Source organism: Pinus tabuliformis, chromosome 4_1 (assembly GCF_031772625.1).
Source record: "Pinus tabuliformis cultivar Carrire ecotype Pingquan chromosome 4_1, CPIR1, whole genome shotgun sequence".
Classification (NCBI taxonomy): Eukaryota; Viridiplantae; Streptophyta; class Pinopsida; order Pinales; family Pinaceae; genus Pinus; species Pinus tabuliformis.
This window is the reverse complement of record NC_142303.1, coordinates 132,422,607-132,445,195: the sequence shown is the minus strand read 5'-3', so window position 1 is coordinate 132,445,195 and position 22,589 is coordinate 132,422,607.

The window sequence follows — 22,589 nt, the reverse complement described above, 5'->3', positions numbered from 1 at the left end:
TGAGAAATTTTAAGTGACCAAACTAAAAATGACTAATTTAGTCTAGGGATAAAATATATGACTAGATAATAAGTGACTAAAATAAAAACAACTAACTTAAATGACTAATTTAGTCTAGGATTAAAAAATATGACTAGATAATAAGTGACAAAATTATTTCATGATGAGACTACCCTACAAGCCACCAAATTTCTATCATATCCATGAGGTCAACAACAATTTGTGGTTCAAGATATAGCTAATTTAGAACAAACTTAGTTTAAATCCTAGGATTTGTTTCCACCTCTAATGGTTATGGACAAAGAGATCAATTTCTAAAGCATGTGGGACCCAAACTATCACTTTTCCCATGTTGACTCCTTCTATTGAACATCATGGAAAATATCCATAGATTAGTTATCCTTACTAAAACAAATATTTAATTGGAAATGATCATTAATCCTACGACATTACTACTTCACTATACTTTTTGACCACACAAAGCTTATTTTGATGTCTACCCTTCTTATTTCATGACAAGACTACCCTACAAGCCACCAAATTTCTATCATATCCATGAGGTCAACACCAATTTGTGGTTCAAGATATAACTAAGTTGGAACAAACTTAGCTCTAGAAGCTATGCTATTTTTCCACCCCTAATGTTTATGGACAAAGAGATATCAATTTTCTAAAACACGTGAGAGCCAAAGTATTACATTTCCCATTTTGACTCCCTCTATTAAACATCATGAAAAATCTACATAAATTAATTATCCTTATTAAACAAAAATTTAATTAGAAATGATAATTAATCATTACACAAAACTTGTTTTGATATCACCATAATTCACTTTTGATAAATCAACCAAAATCCCCTCAAATAATATTTGGTAACACAAATACCTAACAATTTTCATAAATTAATAAATATTTATAATTAGAAATACCTCCCATTAAAATCAAAACAAAAAAAAACTAACATTTATTTAATGGAATTTAATTCCCTTGAAAAAAACACGAACATTTAACAAGAGAATTTCATTTAAGTTCTATTCAAAGTTTCATGGATTTGTTTCTTTTAAATATCAAAATTGTTTATTTCCCTCCATTTGAATGATTTTTCCATGGGGAAGAAGGAGAAAAAACACTTATTTCCCTACATCTGAAAGGTTTATCCACGGGGAAGAAGGAGAAGGAAGGGTGCGACCATGCCATCGCACTCTGGCTTCAAAATTGACGTATGTTTGCAATTTTTTGAATTTTATACCAGTAAAATACAGTTTATTCCCAAATAAACACGTCAAAAGTGTCACAAAGACGATATAATCAGGCCGACGTCAGTGCCTCACAGATGAGAAATTCGGAAGGATTGAGGGTCGAGGCCACTTTTGACTTGGCATGCTCGCCAGATTTGAGATCTATTCTCCAAGAGGGGCTCCCAACGTCCCATACTAACTTGCGGGGACAATCATGCATCCTGTGAAACATATTCCCCTAACAAAGTCCTTGTGTTCACGTTCCTCATTGTGGTGGAATTCATGTGAAGAGAGGAGACCGAATAGTGTTCATGTTCCTCTTTCTAGTGGACTTCATGTGAATAGAGGATATCGACTAAATACATTAATCTATCAATACAACCCTCATCTTTGGTATGGATCCTTTTCTCATTCTCAGAATCCCACTTCTACCATTGACCAATGACAAACTCAAGAGTTAGAGTGGTTTCCTTTGGAGTTCCTGCTTCTTCCGGTTTGTGCATTGCTCTCTATAAATTTTTTGTCATATCTTCAACTACTTATTGTTTAAATGCCACATCAACATCATTGGAGCCTTTCACTATCATTGGCTATGTTTGTCTTGTTCCCCTTCAGGTTTGCAAGTATGACAAATTTCTAGTGTGCTGCTACGGTTTCAAGCCATGTTTGATTGCAAAAGTGGACCCTGTGTGATTTGGGTCAACATTTTTTGATGATTTGATATGGGTTTGAGCTATGGACAATTTGCCTTGTTCTTTAAATGTGGGTGTGAGGTGCAATGGATGAATTTGATGTGGTTATGAGCCATGGTGAAAGACAAACCAGTCCTCAGTGTTTTTGTAGTCTCACAATATGAATCCAAAAATAGCATTATTCAATAGAATGAAGATCCTCTTGTTTGATCCTCATCCTCACAACAACAACAGAGAGTGAAATCTTCTAGAATGAGGGCCTTGAAGGATTCTTCTGCTTCCAAGAATTATCCAATGTATCAAAATTCAAGTGAGTCTCCTTCTCATGGCGTATCACAACATATGGCAAAGACCCACAGTAACAATAATAATAGAAGAAAATATAACATTGATAGGGATGCAGATAGTGTAGTGTTGCTTGTGAATGATTTTCAGAGCCTAGTTCCTTCTCCAAGAAGTGCCCACTAACAGGCCCTCCAACAACAGGGTCTGCATCAACAGGCACTCCACCAACAATCCATTAAAAAACATGGAATTCAATCAATTGGGTTCCAGACCCCACTCGAGCCCAGCAGACCGAGACAAACGAAGAAAACTTCACAACAGACTCAGCAAGAAAAATTCATAAAGGTAGAGCCAATGGATGCTTATGACTTTCTTAATTTGGATAAAAGTAGGATAATGCAAGAAATTATTGAAATAGACAATGCAAAGGGAAAGGAAGGGGCAAGAGAGCATGCCTATGGTAGAAGACATACATAGGGGGAATGATTGTATACAAGTATAGTATCAGTCTACATTGAGGACGACCACTAGTCGTGAAGTGATGTTTGCAGACATTAATGCAGAGCCACCCATGATCGATGGTGAGGAACCTACAAAGAGTGAAGGAATCAAAATTGTAGCCCGAAATGCATGTAGCAGGTTTTAAGTTGACCATCCTCACACTTATTTTTTACTTTTCAATTGCAACTTCTTCAATAGTGAATTTTTTCGAAGTTAACATTTATTTATTGTTAGGCACTAGTAGGTGCTATCCCAACACTATCCAATTGGCACCTACTATTACAGTGAGTAAGATTTCATAAATATAAGGCCATTCACCTCAAAATAGACATTTTCAACTGTGGTTTCACTAATTAATTCAGCCAACCATTCTAGTGCCTTTTGCTTATGCATGGATAATAAATTCTTCTCATGGACACTATTTCATGATATTTCCTTTCATGGTTAATTTTTTCCAAAGGAGTGTCTCCATTACTTTCTATAAAGCGTGAGTGGTGTCACTTTGTTTCCAGATTGGTGTTATATTTTTTTTAATAAAGTGACACTCCAAAAACATACAGAATATGAATCTGTATTTAGATGAAGTCAGAAGACTACCTTTACATACAATTTTCCTTACCAAAATGGAAAATGGAAATGTCCTAGGCAACTAGTCTGACCATTCATTATTGTCTTTCCTATAAAGTATTTTCCCTTTTAAATTTTATCAATTGTCAATTAAATTTTATCAATTTTCTTTTTTAAGGATTTTGATTGTTTCTTGGTTGCTCCCCAGGCCATATTTGTTGATATTGTTTACTCGATAAAGCACCATTCTATTGGAAGAATGTATTTTTTCAAACTGGTTATCTCAAGTAGATCTTGATTCCTCTTTAATAGTAGACAAAATTGCAAATATAATCTTTATTTTAACATTGAAATTCTAGAAACTAAATTGAATGTATTGTGCTCATTAACACACAGTTCAATACTAGATAAGGTTATAAGATTAGATAAGGTGGTTTTATTTATTTTCAATAAATGATCACAAGAGTAGCTCAATGGGACTGAACAATACATCCAACAAACAAAAGGACAATGTGGGAGTGTGAAAGACATTTCCTAGAACAAAAGTAGAAAGAATTATAAGTACATGAAGGAATCTAAGTGCTAAAGTATTTGTTAAAGTGATAGAGACTGAGATCAATGCAATGCAGTTGTAGATAAGATAAGATAAGATTATGTTTAATTTCCAACTAATGACTGCAAGAGTTACTTAGTGGGATTCAAAAGTAGAATAAGTGCAAGTACATAATGGGAGTGCAAAAGAAACTCCTAATCCTAATCTACAAAAAAAATAAAAAACAACCAAAAGCTAATCCTTAATACTCCAAAATAATGTAGGTACACAACAAAACTCATGTGAAACATAAGATGCAGACATTAGAAGCTCATTGGATGTCTCATTAGAGCTAGAAGTAGGATGAGAGGAGGAAGAAGAAATAAACACAACATAAGAAATGGTTTTAGAAGAAATGGCTTCTAAAAACGTGTAAATGGCAAAGCTTTTGCAAGAGACACATCCAGAGATGTGGGTCCATATCTTTGCCATTGTATATTTATATTTATATTTATTTTTAAATTTTCTATTTTGTTTTTAAGGGATGTATATCTTTAAAACTTTCAAGTCAATTCTTAGTACCTATATTATCAATACAACAAATTTTCATACAATGTATGACTTATAGAACAAAGGTATAGGTAAGACCTATATGCTCATCTCATATATGAGCAATACTTTTCCAATTGTAAGTTCAACTCTCATAAAGTTATGTTTGATACTTCAGTATTTTCAAGTGTTTAATTATGTTTCCCCTAATTATGTTTTTGATTTGCAAGGGTTTAATTATTTTATCTCAAAATATGTTTATGAAGAAAGGAATTAGCATAGTTTTTGTGATTTTGTTATTTTAGACTTCTTCATTTTTAAAGGCATTGGCTGACTAACAAAATGACAATCCTTATCTTTTTTATAAAAAATTTGATCTCATTGATCATGAATAGAAAATGATGAATTTTCATTGATTTTGTTTTTATATGAAAATATTATACAAGGTAAAAGTAAATATTAAAATTTTTGTGAAGGGAAGTTTAAAAATAAAAATGTCATAAAAAAATTCCATGATGGCTAAGGGGACCCGTCAAATTTAACCCCTGATCGCGCGTATGATCTAATTCATTTGGTTGAATTCATGGGATTCGAATCTTTGCACCTCCAATCGTGGTGATTTGGTTCTACCACGGGAATGTGTACAAGGTTGTCCACATTACTGGGAGATGGCCCATACCCAAACCCTCAATCTCTCTGAGCAACTTCAAAATACTTCTAGACAAGCACAAAGAGGTGCTCAACCAAAGGAGATCTATCCTAGTGGTTCGGAAACATCGGGAAACTGGGCTATGGAAATGGGCCTCGCCCCTAATAAAGATGGCTGTATCAGGGGTACTACCATCCGTTAATCAACCTTTCCTGTTGGATTATGTATTGGTGCATGGAGGGAATCCCAACTATTGGTGAGGTTGGGAAGGCACAAACATGGGCCTAAAACAAGGATTCAAAGATAAAGCCCATGTTTCATTAGGCTATTTCCATCATCAAATAGGATTGGATGGAGAAGTTGTTTGGTTGGTGCACCTCACACTACTTAGGAATCATTTCTATATCAGTGTAAGCTCAATCGACTACATGTTTATTTTTTCTCTCCTGTCCTCCCTAACCTGTATTATGAGGCTATATGTCCAATATTCCATGGAGGAAGATGAACCCAAAGGCATAAGTGATAATGGCTTCATCAAAGAAGACAACAGGTTCCTTTCTGACACAAAAAACAACCAAGAAAATAAGCAAATAAGAGAGAAAGAATGCATTGATTACGACAAGGAAATCAAATATCCTAAGACTATAGGTGGGCACAAGGAAGATGATCTAGAACAGATGGATTATGATGATCCAATCATCCCTAAAAATGACAGAGACCCAAAAAGGACCTCGGATTCACCTATACCCAGGATTTTGAGAGTCCCAAAGCAAATATATAGGATGTTGAGGAAATGGACATGGACTCAGACAAGAAAGATTGAGGCTTTGTGCTAGAGGAGAAGCTTCCAGAGGCCAAACCCACTCAAAAGGTAGCTAACTACATTTTATATTGATTTTAAATTTTAATAATCACTATTTCTTGCCCATGAAGAACTTCTGCTAAAATCAGTTGGGGCTTTCATGTTATGCCATATAGGTGGCGTGGATCGTAGTGAGAATGCAACATATTGGTTGGGTTAAACTTTTATAACCACAATAGTGAACCAACTTTAACTTGGGTGTCCTAGGTCGATCAATTAGGTTTCATAGCATTCTCATATGTTCACTACTTTAACCTTTGCTTTGTTTTCAATCCTTCTTCCCTATCCTTTTCCCATAGTTGTAATTCGTTGCGGCCCTATTAAAATTTTATGATTACCAATAGAGTGTAATTTTTCTTTTGGTGTCATTAATTTAGGATGTTGTAAACACAATTTTATTTTAGATGTAAATTTTATTCTAATAGGAAACAAGTGGAAAACAAGCAATATAATGAATTGTGCCCTAAAATTTGTGGCTTGCTTGGCATGGGAAAAGTTGATAGAGGCTTCAATTAGCTATAGTTAATGTTGTTTTTGTGATTGATGATCTCAATTTTAATGACACGTATTGATTGAAAGTGACTATAGTTGATGTTGTTTTTGCGTTGATGATCTCAAGTTGAATGGCATGTATAAATTGAAAGATGGCATCATAGATCAAATGACAATGGAATCTTGAAAGCTAAAAGAAAAGTTGATAGACTCAACCCAGAAAATGGAATAAGTGTTTGACAAAGATTCAATTAAATCTATGCAAAACTCTGTTAATAGTGAATTCACTGGGGTTTTTTGCTCCCAATGGAGAAATATGCCTGAGATAGAATCACTATAGAAGAGTTATTAGGAATCCGTTCTTGAAATTCTCTTAACTTCCTGAGAATTCCAGGATGAGGTTCCTTCCATGGAGCACTCTTTGACACTCCATAAACGTAAACTAATGCCAAAATTAGGTTATTGCCTAGCCATCTCGGTCAAATCTTTTTCATATTTTCCCAAAACAACATACTTTCCCTCAAGACCTTGATCAATATTTTTTTTTGAAACCCATGAATTTATTGTATAGCACTTGTGAGATTCTTCAAAGAAACTTCAAGATCATTAAACAACTATTGTCGAAACTATTTATCTCATGTGAATGCGAGAAGTAGATGTCCCATAAACACAAAGGAATCTACTTATTATTTCATCAAATCCTTTGTCCCATTGACATTATCCTTTGTTTTTACTAAAAAAAATACATCTCTGAACATGGGAGTTTGATTTATTTCTATTTTCTTTTGTTTTCTCCTGGTCCCATATCATGGACCATAAAATATCTAAATGGACATTTTAGCATTCTTATAGATAGTGGCTGCTCTACCCCATTCATCTTTTCTCCCACTTGGGTCCACATTCCAATTCTGGGTCCACATAGGGCTAGCCTCCCTATCCTCTTGCCCCCACCTTAGGTTAGGCCTAGAATGATGCCCTAGAGGTTGAAGCGATTAAAAGAAAATGTGAAAAGAATAAATGGCCACATTTAAGAGGATATTGTACCATAAAATGCAAAAGATCGTTGGGACAAAATAATTGGCATGTGGGAAAACGCCGACAAATGAGCTCTACCCCATCCATGGCCATCACCTTGGTTCCATAGGCCTTAGATGAGCCTCCTCCATCATTTAGGAACCCATGATTGTCCCAACCCCTAGTGGGAAATGAACCACCCTACCTCAAAAAGGGTAATCACTGCTATATTATACACATCATGCTCTTGTCCTTTGAGCCCAAAGCAGTTAACTAAACAAAAATTCATATAAAGGAAAAATGCATATAAAGAAGGGTGGAAAAATCAAGGTCGTGCACCTCATGTACCACGACTACTCCCTCCTATACATTATATACTTAGGTATGGGTTTCCCCTTATCTAGCTACCCCTATTCCCGATTATGTGGCCCAGGGCTGCCCCTCTCATTCCCTATTCCATCTCACTTATTTGTCACTTGCCACCCCCATTAGAAGGATGTACCTTGGACATACTATCCCCTGTAGGGGTTGAAACCACCTAATAAGGTCCTTGGCTAATCCCCTTTGGAGTTTGGAGACACTAGCACATGCCAAAGCCCACTACAGAAGGGCATGCCATTATGCAATGCCCACTTTTTTATCCATGGTATATGAGCTCCTTTACCTGACTATTTTAATGACTAATTGTACTGCAAGCCTAGGTGATGCATTAGATCTTATGTAGGATTACAGGTGGTTTCCATTTGGGTTTGGTCTCCCTATACGGGATCCTGACCTCCAGAGGTCCACATTCACACATGTAGGGTGTGCATAGAAAGCCATGGGCCTCCACAGCAGTAGAAAACACTCCACAGATCTTCATGTATGTTTAGAGACTACTAGCGATCCACTTTTGGGACAACGGTGACACAATTGGTACACTATTCTCAATAGGCACCGATAGGAGCCCTACACTCTTGACAAGCGTCCCAGCACTTGGAAAATGTCATGGTAGCATTCATTCCACCACCTATACCATTGTAGAGGATTTATAGACACCTCTGATTCATATGGAGACTTATGGGTGTTGGGTATGGAATCCCCCCAAGGCATATTTTGGGGCTTAAAGCCCAAGTTTTGACTAAGTCCATTGTAAAGACTCCACGATTTATGGGTGCGGAGCGCGAAGTCGTAATAGAGCCATAGGGTTGTCCGCCCTTGTTTTTGTAATGTAATGTTGGTTTGAAATATCTACCCATGGTCCGTGGACCATGTAATTGTATAAATAGAGCGAGGTTCTAAGTGTAGAAGACAATTAATAGAAATGGAAGAATCAATCGAATAGACGGAATAGAAGCATTGAGTCGAGGTGTAAGTCATGTTTTTGGGTCGTAGAGTACGAGAAGGCTCTGCAGTTGAGTGTGCAAAGGCCTAGTAGTCTGCAGCTGAGTGCACAGACCCCTGGAGCTGAGTGCGTAGGGCAGTTCAAATCTGTAACTGTTGGAAACATTAATAAAGAGAAGTTTTACCATATTTCTGTGTATCTTTTCCTAATTGATGTATTATTGGGTATGAATTGCATGTTTACTCTTTATTTACTATGCGAACTCATATGCATGTGCTGAATAAGTAAATATAATGCAAGGCATCTGTTTATACAAAGATAACTAACTGTTATAAGAAGATAAGTAAGATCTTGGGTGTGACTTAGGGAAACAGTACAGATCGTTGCTACAACAGCGCGAAAGTTCCACAGCCCCAGGTTAGGGCTGTGCGTAGGCAAATATATCAGGGCGTGAAGGCCAAGGAAGTGTGTGAAGTAAACTGCATGAAGAAACTCATAGTTGGATCAAATCAACCCCTCATACATCTCAAGGGTGCGGAAACCTGGTTCTAGCACCCCCCCATACTACTTTAGGTGAGATATCAGTCTGTGTTCCACGGACTATTGCTAAAAGGGCCAGTAGTATAGGGATTTGTTTTGATAATTAACTCTGAACCTCGGTCAGGCCCCAACAAGCCAACAAATGGTTCCATTGTTGGGACTGGGATCTACATAGAGAAGTCTAATGTCGTATCATTGGAATCCAACTAAGAAAAGGATTGAAGATTGGTTGGATAGGAAGATTCACGAGTTTGCGGCACAGGAGAATAGGAATCCACGACTATCGAAATAAGAGTGGTTAGACTGCCACCTATACATAGAGATCCACAAAATTTTCTTCGCATATTTCCCTACCATGTTATACGAGTGGATCGCAAAGCTAGCAGATAGCCAAGGAAGGTGCAAGCTCGACAAACCTATTGTGTGAACTCTAGAATTGGTGCACAAATTGGAAGCATCAGAGGATAAGATTGCGCGCACTATTGACCACTAGGTTGATCGAATTATAGGAGGATTCATCACTGAGTTTGTGGTAGATACTTCAGTCATCTATAGCGAGGCCGAGTGATGCTTCCTCAAAGGACTGCGAGGTAAGTACATTAAGTCTTTGAACACTTGGATCAAAATGCTACTATGTGAAAAGAGAGTTATGCGAATAGATTGATGTTTGGGGTTACACGAAGTGGGAGAATTTATAGAAACAAAGGTAGTACAGAACTAGAAACTAGCCCCTTGATTTGACCACCGCGAGGGGACAAGGAAGAGCTCGTGAAGGTCTCACCAAGAAGTGCAATCAATTTGATAGGGCAAAGGATTCCGCACATACCACCCCCACCCACAACACCACCAGTGTCACCATCTTCACCCCCATTTTTGCCCATACCACCTCTGCCACCACCGAAAACCAATATGGCAAGCGTGATAAAGTTTCCAGTGTTTAAGGGAGTAGGAAATGAAGATCCGGACCAGTTTTGGTTTGTGATAAAGGTTTTATGGGAAGCGCAAGCAGTCATGGATGAAAATATAAAGAAAGAAACATTGGTCAGCGCTCTGCAGGATCGCGCGCTGACCTGGTATATTAAGCATTCCAATGACAATTGGAATGTAGGGATTGCGGATATCCAAACTGTGCTGAACAAAGAATTTAGCAGGTTGAAGTTAGAGGCGCAGTCGATCATTGGTTTCAAGGAGATCACGATGCTGCCAGGTGAGACTCCTTGGGAGTTGGATCAGAGACTAAAGTGCACAATTCGCGAAGCTAACATGACTTTAACGAATGGACAACACCGCAAATGGTTTCTAGCATCACTAACACTGCATTTAAGGAATGCGTTGTCACAACAGAGGCTAACAACTCAGGCCGAGGCCTTGGAGATCACGATGAGACTGCATGAGACCCTGATAAAGGATCCAAACCTAGGAGTTTAGCAGATCCACACGCAGTTGAAAAACTTCTGCCTTGAGATGCAGAGTCTGAAACAGGACAGGACAACTCGCCCAGACGTACGTGACGAGGTATGGTGTGTTAAATGTAAAGGTCATGGTCATGACAAGGACCACTGCCCAGCATTCGCAAATTACCTCGCGGGAGGAGGACCAATGTCGTTAAGGCCGGAGGCACCAGCAAGACCCAGCATGGCACCTGCATTATGGTGCACAATTTCTCAAATAGGAGGAAAGCATGCTATGGACAATTGCCATTTATTGCAGAAGTACACGCAGAGTTCGCAGCAGTTGTTCTGTAATTTTTGTAGATCAGTGGGACATGATGATCGCACCTATAGAAGTTATGAACTGATGATGGATAGGACTCCCACCTACAGAGTCTAGGCCGAAACGTAGCCCCTTGACTAGAACGCAGGGATGGCATGAACCGGATTTCACGGGCACAGACGAGGCCGAGGTGGAGGAGGACCCGGAAGAGTTCGCAGATAGCTGATATGTTACAATTGCAGAGGGCCAAGACATTATGCCCGCGATTTTATGAAACCAACGCGTCTGTCATGCCTATATTATACATTGTTTGATCATGAGATGGAGGATTGTCCCACACTGATAGCGAGGCTGCGTGACAAGGGAGTGCTCCAACCTCCCCCGACTCAGAACCTGCAAATGATGAGGTCTGAGCCACGCGAGGAAGACCCTAATGTAAACATTGTGCTCTGAAGTGGAATTACGAGAGGGGATGACAAAGGAAAGTAACCTAAAGATAGTACTTGGGTTCGCAAGGCTCCGACAAAAGAACTAGAGTTTGATTTGGATCGCGCTAAGGAAACATTAATGGAAGCAAGGAAGAGCTTCACTGATGCCTCCACTTCAGGAAGCAAAGAAAAAACGGATCCAGACATGGACCCATCGATGCTTACAATGTTCCTAGAAACATGCATGAAGCTGATGTGTGATAGCAAGGCTGTAAAGGGACTACAGAAACTCATCAATAGATGCGTTGAGACCATGCCAGGAGAACCACGCATAATCCAAAAGGTTGGAAAGCATGTGACGAGGACAGGAAGAGAAATGAGGTTGACCACGCAGATTGGGAAGAGATGGACCAAGTGATTTTGGACCTAGGATCGGATGCGAACGTTCTGCTGAGGCAGACATGGGAGCGAATGGGAAGGCCTACGCTACAATGGTCTCCTATCCAACTACAGATGGCGAACCAGAAAAATATCCTACCGATGGGAAGATTGCATGGGATCACCGTGGATATCGAAGGAGTGAATGGACTAGTAGATTTTGAAGTGATAGAGATTTTTGATGATAGCTATCCATACCCTGCGATCTTAGGGATAGATTGGGCCACTGACATGAATGCGGTGATAAATCTGAAGAAGTGTAAGATGATTTTTGAGAAAAATTCCCTGCACATAGTCGTACCATTAGACCCTACAAAAGGATCGCGCTACACGGAGCCAGTGTGCGATGACGACTTGGACTACATCTACAAGATAACCGCGTGAAAGCAAGATTGGATAAATCCCACCACAGATGGATGAATCTCATGGGAGCATGAAAAATCTTGTACATCGGATTCTGATGAGGAGATAGAGCGATGGCAGAACCGGTTACATGAGATAACCACGTTGAACTGTAACATGATGACGAGATCGTTGTGCTGTGTATCGACAGAGGTGAGGGATCTACCTACGTATGATGGGTTGAGCAAGGTAGATGACTTACTAAACGGATTCAAAAGGGAGGTGCCGGAATAACAACGCTTCGAGGCTTTGAAATGGGTACCGCGCGCTATGCTCGTGAGGTGGTGGGGCACGCACCAAGGAAGCTTGGAGGATTGGCACGAATACAAGAGGATGATGCGTTGATGCAAGAGCATCTAGACTTAGCCAACGATCTGATTGTTTTTTCACATGTTGTGGCTAAAAGAGTTGAATTTCATGACCTGAGTGGTCAAAAAGTTAGTTTTAGTAGAGAGGGTTGGATCTCTCGAAGATGAGTTTTACTTCATTATTGTAATAGTTAGGAAATTGTCTTATTTTAGACTAAGGCTAAGTTGTTAGCATAGGTGTGTAATAGAGCTTAAAGATAGAGATTTGATTGTTAGATTGATCAAAATAGAGATCGAGTTGTTAGTGCAGTTAGAATAGAGTTTGACTCATAAAAGAAAGAAAATGTAATGGAAAAAGATTAGCTGAGCTGAGATGATTGAGGTTTGAGTGAGAGGCAAGAGTTTGAGTGTTAGAGAGGGTTTGAGATTGAGACAAAGGTCAATATATTGTTGTAATTGAGCCGAGAGGGCCAAGACTCTGTAACAGATATTATATTAATGAAATTGATTCAACATGTATTTGTAGTATTCCTAGTGTAGACTCTCGTTTACTCTATGTATCCATGTTTAGACAAGTTAACCGGGTATTTCCTTTATTTTCACGCTTTAAATGAAAATCTCAGTGTTTAACGTATTTTCTCATAAATTGTGGTTATTTTGTGTTAAGGTTTAATCTTGCGATTAAACACTAAAACCATTGATTAAGCGCTTTACTTAAGTATTGAGTTAATGCACGTGGTTATATTCGAAAGGCAAGTTTTAAATAGTGAAGGTGGTTATCAGGCGGACAAAGAGCTGTAAGTGGTATTTCGGGGGAGTCACTTGATTCCACTAACCAAGTGACACATAGCACTCGGGTGGAGAGATAAAACCGCCTTATCGGGCGGGTATTCTCTGTGTAGGTGGTTCACCCAATATCCTTGTGAACCAATGGATCTAGCGCATAGTTTGTCGATGATGGAGGATCAACTGACTGTTTTATTGATCGGGTTGAATCAGGACCATCTGATCTGACAAATAAGAGATCAACGGTGTGAATTGAAGCATTGTTTATAAAGCAAAAGTCAATGTCGGACCAAAGTTTTAAGTAAAAATAGTGGGGACCCTCTGTGTAAAGCGAGCCATGAATAGAATCCACTGAAAGCAACCGATTGGTTCTAAAGTAACCAATATTCTATTTTGAAGACTTCACCTTGTTTTCACCAACCTCCTACGTCATTTTGGTATCAGAGCACAGAGATTAAGATTGATTGCAGTAAACATGCCACCAAGGAGAGGAGCTGGCATTGGTCGAGGAAGACCTGAAGCAAATGCAGTTCTGTTGGAAGAGATCTGGAGTCTGCATACGAGAATGGAAACAATTGAGACTGCTCAGAGAAGAACACCTGATGAAGGAGCTGACAGTGCTAAAGAAGAATCTTCTGAGGAAGAAGAAGAGGAGGAAAATGAAACTACTAGAGTTATCAAGATGTTGGCGAAAGTAGGAGGAAAACCAAAGGTGGAAATTCCTACGTATGAAGGGAGTCTCAATGCAGAAGAGCTAATGGATTGGATCAATTCATTGGAAAAATATTTTGACTATGAAGAGGAAGTTGACAACAGAAATAAGGTGAAATTTGCAGTTACCAGATTGAAGGGTCATGCAGCTATTTGGTGGGATGAACTACAGAAATCCAGAATGAGAAAAGGAAAGTCCAAGATCAAGCAATGGGATAAAATGGTGAGTAAAATGAAAGCTAAATTTATGCCTAAAGATTATCAGTTAAATCTTTTCAAACAATTGCAGAATTTAAGGCAAAAATGAATGTTTGTTAAATAATATACAGAAGAGTTTTATAGATTGAGTATTAGAGCAGGACATGTAGAGGATGACATTGAGAAGGTAGCCAAATATATCAATGGCTTAAGGTATGACATCCAGGATGAGATCAGCTTGCTGAGTCTGAAGACTATTGAAGATGCCTATCAAGCAGGTTTGAAGGCGAAAGAGAAGATGTTGAGAAAACAGAATCAGAGGAATAGAGGAAGAAGTTCAGTAAGAGGTAGAGGAACTACCAAACCAAGGGGTTAGAAACATCAGCATGAAGCAAGAAGTTCAAGTAGTAGACCACCACAGAGGGGAGATTTTAATAGAGGAAGATTTTCACCTAGAGGAAGAGGTCGAGGAAGAGATATTCAGTGTTACATATGTGGAGAATGGGGACATGGATCATGGGACTGTCCTCATAATAAAACAACAAGTCAAAGGAATGTGAATGTGGCTGAGGCAAAGGAAGAAAAACCTCAAATTGCAGACAAGGAAGAATCACCTGAAGTAGGAGAATCCTTGTTGTTGAAAATGGCATTGCTTAAAGAAGAGAAAGAGATTGGAGAACCAACTCAGAGGAAGAGATTATTTAGAAGTACATGCAAATCCAAAGGTAAATGTTGTAAAGTGATAATTGACAGTGGAAGCACTGATAACCTTATTTCTACAGAGATGGTGGACAAGTTAGGATTGGTGAAGACATTACACCCTACTCCTTACAGAGTGTCATGGTTGAAAAAAGGACATCAGATCATTAAGAAAGAACAATGCAAGGTAAAGATACAGATTGGTACTTACAAAGCTGTGATATTGTGTGATGTAATGCCAATGGATGTATGTCATGTATTGCTAGGAAGACTTTGGCAGTTTCATCAGAGAGCTATTCATGATGGGAGGAGAAATACTTATACTCTGGAGAAGGATGGAAATAAACATACACTGTTGCCATTGAAGGATGACGCTGACAAGGGAGCACCTGGAAACAGTGCTATGCTGATGAGTGCAAAGGAGTTGTTGCAAGAGGTTGAAAAAGGTGAAGAAATGCATTTTGCTGTCATAGGGAGACCTAAGGTAATTTTGACTTCGACAAAATTAGATGATTTACCTGAAGAAATCAAAACTTTGTTGAATGATTTCGCTGATATTATTGTGGATGAGTTGCCAAATGCATTGCCACCAATCAGGAGTATTAGTCATCATATTGATCTAATACCAGGATCAAGTTTGCCAAACAAAGAAGCATACAGACTAACTCCTCAAGAGAATGCAGAATTTGGAAGACAAGTGCAAGAATTGATGGATAAAGGACTAATCAGAGAGCGTCTTAGTCCATGTGTTGTACCAACAATACTCAGTCCAAATAAAGGAGGTGAATGGCTAATGTGTATAGATTCTAGATCCATAAACAAGATCACTATCAAGTATAGATTTCCTTTTCCACGCATGGATGCTTTGATGGATTGTTTGAGTGGATCAAAGTATTTTACTAAAATAGATTTTAAGAGTGGATATCATCAAATAAGAATTAGAGAAGGAGATGAATGGAACACTGCATTTAAAAAAAATAGTGGGTTGTATGAGTGGTTAGTGATGCCTTTTGGACTCACTAATGCACCTAGGACATTCATGAGATTGATGGATGAAGTCTTGAAGGAATATGCATGAAAGTTTTTTATTTTTTATCTTGATGATATTCTAGTCTTTTGTAGAAGTAAAGAAGAACATATAGAGCATCTTAAGTTGGTTTTAAGAACTCTGCAGAAAGAGAAACTACTGATAAATCTGAAAAAATGTAGTTTCATGAAGGAAGAATTAATTTACTTGGGATTTTTCATTTCTAAAGAAGGATTGAAAATGGATCTAGAGAAAGTCCAAGCAATTTGGAACTGGCCTATTCCAAGGAATATATTTGAGGTAAGAAGCTTTCATGGTCTTACAAGTTTTTATAGGAAATTTATCACAGGTTTTAGTCAGATTTGTGCACCAATTCTTGAAACAATCAAGGAGACTAATCAAGTGTTCAAGTGGATAGAAGCAGCATACAGGAATTTTAAGTTGCCGAAGAGGAAAATCATAGAGAAACCAGTTTTGGCTTTAGCTGATTTTGAAAAGGTATTTCAAGTTGAATCAGATGCTAGTGGAGTTGCAATTGGAGCATTTTTGAGTCAGGAATAGAGACCAATAGCATACTTTAGTGAGAAACTAAATGAAGCTAAGAAGAAGTATTCTTCTTATGATAAATAATTTTATGCTATTGTACAAGCCTTAAAGAAATGGAGACATTATTTGCTAGCAAAGGATTTTGTATTGTATTCTGACAATCATGCATTGTAGTTCATAAACAACCAGCCAAAATTGAACCAAAGACGTGCCAAGTGGGTAGAGTTTTTGCAGAGCTTTAATTTTATGATAAAGCACAGAAGTGGTAAGTTAAACAAAGTTATTGATGCTTTAAGCAGGGTAAGTTTTATTATGCAAGAATTCAAAGTTGGTGTTGTAGGATTTGAAGAAATGGTTGAAATGTATAAAGATGATGCTAATTTCAAAGATATCTATACAACAATTCAAAATCCAATAGTTCATAACAGAAGTCAGTGGTTAGATTATCTTATCCAAGAAGGTTTATTGTTTAAAGGTAACAAGTTGTGCATTCCCAAATGTTCTATGAGGGAAAACATAATACAAGAGAAACATAGTGGAGGATTATCTGGTCACTTTGGACAAGACAAAACCTTTGCACAGGTAAATGATTTTTACTATTGGCCAAAGATGCAAACTGATGTTAAGAGATTTGTTGAGAAGTGCATGATATGTCAGTGTGCTAAAGGGAGAAGCCAGAATACAGGATTGTACCAGCCATTGCCAATACCAAACCGACCATGGAATGCAGTTAGAATGGATTTTGTTTTAGGGTTACCTAAAACTCAAAGGGGGAATGATTCTATTTATGTTGTGGTAGATAGATTTTTTAAGATTGCACATCTCATTGCATGTAAGAAGACTAGTGATGCAACACATATTGCTGATCTATTTTTTAGAAATTGTAAGATTACATGGATTGCCTATAAGTGTTGTGTCTGATAGAGATACAAAGTTTGTAGGGAATTTTTGGAGAACTATTTGGAAGAAACTAGGAGCTAATCTTAGTTTCAGTTCAACATACCATCCTCAAACAGATGGACAAACCGAAGTAGTAACAGAAGCTTGGGGAACATATTGAGAAGTTTAGTGTATCAAAGTCCTAAACAGTGGTATTTAGCACTAGCTTAGGCTGAGTTTGCTTATAATGACACTCCAAACCGAAGTACTGGAATGAGTCCATTTCATATTGTTTTTGGGATGAATCCAAGATGTGTGTATGAGCTCAGAGATTTGGGTAAACAGGAGATCAAAAGTGCAAAAAATGAAGAGTTTGCAGCGCAGATGCAGAGACTACAAGAAGATGTCAAAGACAAATTGCAGGAAAGCAGTGATAAATACAAACAGAGAGCAAATATGAAAAGAAGAGAGAAAGAATTCCAGGTGGGAGATTTAGTGATGGTGTATTTTAGAAAATAGAGATTTCTTGCTAAGACTTACAATAAACTGAAAATGAAAAAGATAGGACCATGTAGAATTATAAGAAAGTTTTCAACTAATGCTTATGAAATTGAGTTGCCAGAAGGGATTGGGATATCACCTATCTTCAATGTTGCAGATTTGTATCCATACAAAGAGACAAAGACAGAGCCATAGGAGGAGACTACACAAGATGAAGTTCAAGCTTTGAACTCAGAAGAACAAATGCCAAAGATAGTTAAGAAAGAGGTGGAAGTTGTTTTGGAGAAAAGAGTAACCAAAAGAACTAAAGGACACGTTTATTTTCAATATCTAGTTAAATGGAAAGGACAGCCAGTGGAGGATGCTAGTTGGTTGACAAAAACAGAGTTGCATAAGTATGGAGTAAACCCTGAAAGTCTGAGGGACGATTCTTTTCGTCCTTGGGAGTCTGATGCAGGAGCATCTGGACTTAGCCAGCAATGTGATTGTTTGTTCACATGTTGTGTCTAAAAGAGTTGAATTTCATAACCTGAATGGTCAAAAAGTCAGTTTTAGTAGAGAGGAATGGATCTCTCGAAGATGAGTTTTACTTCATTATTGTAATAGTTAGGAAATTTTCTTGTTTTAGACTAAGGCTAAGTTGTTAGCATAGTTGTGTAATACAACTTAAAGATAGAGATTTGATTTTTAAATTGCTCAAAATAGAGATCGATTTGTTAGTGCAGTTAGAATAGAGTTTGACTCATAAAAGAAAGAAAATGTAATGGAAAAAGATTAGCCGAGTTGAGATGATTGAGGTTTGAGTGAGGGGAGAGAGTTTGAGTGTTAAAGAGGGTTTGAGATTGAGACAAAGGTAAATTTATTGTTGTAATTGAGCCGAGAGGGCCAAGACTCTGTAACAGATATTATATTAATGAAATTGATTCAATGTGTATTTATAGTATTCCTGGTGTAGACTCTCATTTACTCTGTGTATCCACGTTCAGACAAGTTAACCGGGTATTTCCTTTATTTTCATGCTTTAAACGAAAATCTCAGTGTTTAACATATTTCCTCATAAATCGTGGTTATTTTGTGTTAAGATTTAATCTTGTGATTAAACGCTAAAACCATTGATTAAGCGCTTTACTTAAGTATTGAGTTAATGCACATGGTTATATCCAAAAGGTGGGTTTTAAATAGTGAAGGTGGTTATTGGGCGGACAAAGAGCTATAAGTGGTATTTCGGGGGAGTCACCTAATTCCACTAACCAGGTGACACGTAGCACTCGAGTGGAGAGAGAAAACCACCTTATCGGGCGGGTATTCTCTGTGCAAGTGGTTCACCCGATATCCTTTTGAACCATTGGATCTAGTGCATGGTTGATCGATGGTGGAGGATCAACGGACTGTTTTGTTGATCGAGTTGAGTCAGGACCGTCAGATCTGATAGAGAAGAGATCAACGTTGTAGATTGAAGCGCTGTTTATAAAGCGAAAGTCAACGTGGGATCGAAGTTTTAAGTAAAAAGTGGGGACCCTCCATGTAAAGCAAGCCATGAATAGAATCCGCTGAAAGCACCCGATTGGTTCTAAAGTAACCAATATTCTATTTTGAAGACTTCACCTTGTTTCACCAACCTCCTGCATCATGCGCATGTGGTTTGGGAAGCCTAAGATGGGATTAAAAGACAAGTATGACGGATGGGATGATCTACGCGTGCACTTCGCCAAGTGGACAAAGGTCTATGGGGAAGAGTCATAACCTGAGTGGGTACACCTGTTCTATCATACCATAGATGTTATACCCATGAACTAGTATATAGAGACGGAGCTCCGCCATGGTACAAGTGAATGGGATACCTTGCACAAAGGGTTCTTGTTAACCTTCACATTTGAGGATCGTTGGTGGGATACTGTTGATGATGCGCTACAAGTAAGAAAACAACTACCTTGAAAATACCCCAGGAGCCAATATAATTGATTCAACCTAAATGGGCGACCCAACTGAGCTGTGCGCTGGAGTGTTACAATGTAAATACTAAAGAAGATGATGAGGATCCACGAAAAGTTAACATTCCAGAAACTGAAGGCTACCGCAAGGTTCAAGGGCCACTGATTGAAGACCCTGACATAAGTGCGTTGATAAAGATAAAGTAGGTGAACATTGGTACAAAGTCGAACCTAAGTACGCAATGCTCGACAATCACTGGGATGACGCGACGGTGGATAAGGTCGCTGAGTTACTCCACGAGTCCTAGGACCTATTCCTGACTAAGATCACGAACTTAAAAAGAATCATCAGGGATTTAGGAATGATGCGGATCACACTAAAGCCCAACGCAAAGCCAGTTAAGTAGAGGCCTTACTGCTTGAATCCGAAGTACAAGGAGAAAGTCCGCATAGAACTAGACAAGATGCTCGTAGGTGGAATCATTGAGCCGGTGGAAGAATCTGATTGGGTAAGCCTTATGGTGGTGCAGGAAAAGAAGCAGAAAGGCGAGATAAGAATATGCGTGGATCTCAGAAAGTTGAATGATGCATGTGTGCATGACCCATTCCCAACTCCGTTCACAGATGAAGTATTGGAAAATGTCGGTGGGCAAGAAGCATATTCTTTTACTGATGGGTTCTTAGGGTACCAAAAAATCAAAATCACATCGGAAGATAGGAGAAAGACCACCTTCGCGATTGAGTGGGGCTGCTTTCAATACACTGTTATTCCGTTTGGGTTAAAGAACGCGCCGGCCATCGTTTTGCACATAGTTGTTGCAACATTCAACGAATATATCGACAAGTTCCTAGAGGTTTATTTGGATGATTGGACTGTATTTGGAGTGGTTAAGCACCATGTAGTGAGCTTACACTTGATGCTCGATACCTTCTGATGACACCAAATCACGTTGAACCTCAAGAAGATTCCTCATTCCCTTTGGGAACCTGTTGGGAAATGTGGTTTTCAAACAGGGACTAATGGTAGACCCCGTGAAGATTGTAGTAATTCTAAATTTGAAAGTGCCACGAAGTGTCAAACAGCGGTGTGCTACTCTGGGAAATACGGGGTATTACAAGAAGTTCATCAAAATCTATGCCCAGATCACCGCGCCGAAGGATAAGCTGTTGAAAAAAGATGTTACGTTCTATTGGAATGATGACTACATGAAGAGCCTAGATGTACTAAAAGAAAAATTGGCCTCTTTGTTGATCATGGTCTTCCCGAAATGGGACAAGGAGTTTCATGTCCATGTTGATGCATTATGTATAGCTCTGGGAACAGTACTAACACATCGATGCATTGTCCCTAGTCTGCACATAGCAATGCTCATAGGTATGACAGACCGCAAAGCCCTGGAAGAGAGGTTCGCACAGCTGGAAAAAATTGAAGAGGAACGGTTCCTGGTTGGCTTCCATAAGCAAGTACAAAAGCAACGTGAAAAGGCCTAGCACGATTGACATATTAAGTTGCGCACCTTCGAGGTAAACGATTTAGTGTTACTGTATGAGAGTAATTTTGATAAATTCTCGGGAAAGTTCAGAATGCATTGGCTGGGACCGTATGTTGTTAAGGAGATCATAGATAGAGGCGCGGTGCAGCTGGTAAAAGTAAATGGAGAACCTTTCCCAGGAAAAGTGAATGGGAGTCGATTGAAGCCATACATAGGTGGCTCGACTATCTGAATAGCCGACAGAAGCACAATCTTCGTGCTCCAAGTAGCCAGAAGAAGGCGCGGGACTATAAACAGATGCAAGGGATGCATGAACAAATCTGGGGAAGCAATTCCGACACCACGGTCTTGGAACAATGTGCATAGGAGATCCAACAAGTAGCCGCTTAGTGTGCTGCCGACCTTGCCACTGTTTGAGTAGAGTTGGAGGGTCTCTGTACAAAGATCTCCGCATCGAAAGAGTGACTCCAAAGTGAGTCACGATGTTTGTGTTGGGGGCCTGTTGGGCATGGAATTCCCCCAAGGCATGTTTCGGGGCTTAAAGCCCAAGTTTTGATTAAGTCCATTGTAAAGACTCCACAATTTATGGGTGCGGAGCATGAAGTCATAATAGAGTCATAGGGATGTTTGCCCTTGTTTTTGTAATGTAATTTCGGTTTGAAAGATCTACCCATGGTCCGCAGACCATGGAATTGTATAAATAGAGCGAGGCTCCAAGTGTAGAAGACAGTTAATGGAAATGGAAGAATCAACCGAATAGAAGGAATAGAAGCATTGAGTCGAGGTGTAAGTCATGTTTTTGGGTCGTAGAGTATGAGAAGCCTCTCTAGCTGAGTGCGTAGAGGCCTAGTAGTCCGCAGCTGAGTGCATGGACCCCTACAGCTGAGTGCACAGGGCAGGTCGAGTCTGTAACCGTTGGAAGCATTAATAAAGAGAAGTTTTACCATATTTCTATGTATATTTTCTTGTTTTATGTATTATTGGGTATGAATTGCAAGTTTACTATTTATTTACTGCATGAACTCATATGAATGTGCTAAATAAGTAAATATAATGCAAGGCATCCGTTTATGCGAATATAACTAACTCTTATAAGAAGATAAGTAAGGTCTCGGGTGTGACTTAGGGAAATAGTACAGATCGCTATTACAGCAGCGCGAAAGTCCCACAGCCCCAGGTTAGGGCTGCGCAAAGGTGAATCAAGTCAACCCCTCAGACATCTCAAGGGTGCGGAAAACTGGTTCCAGCACCCCCCATACTACCTCGAGTGAGACCTCAGTCCAT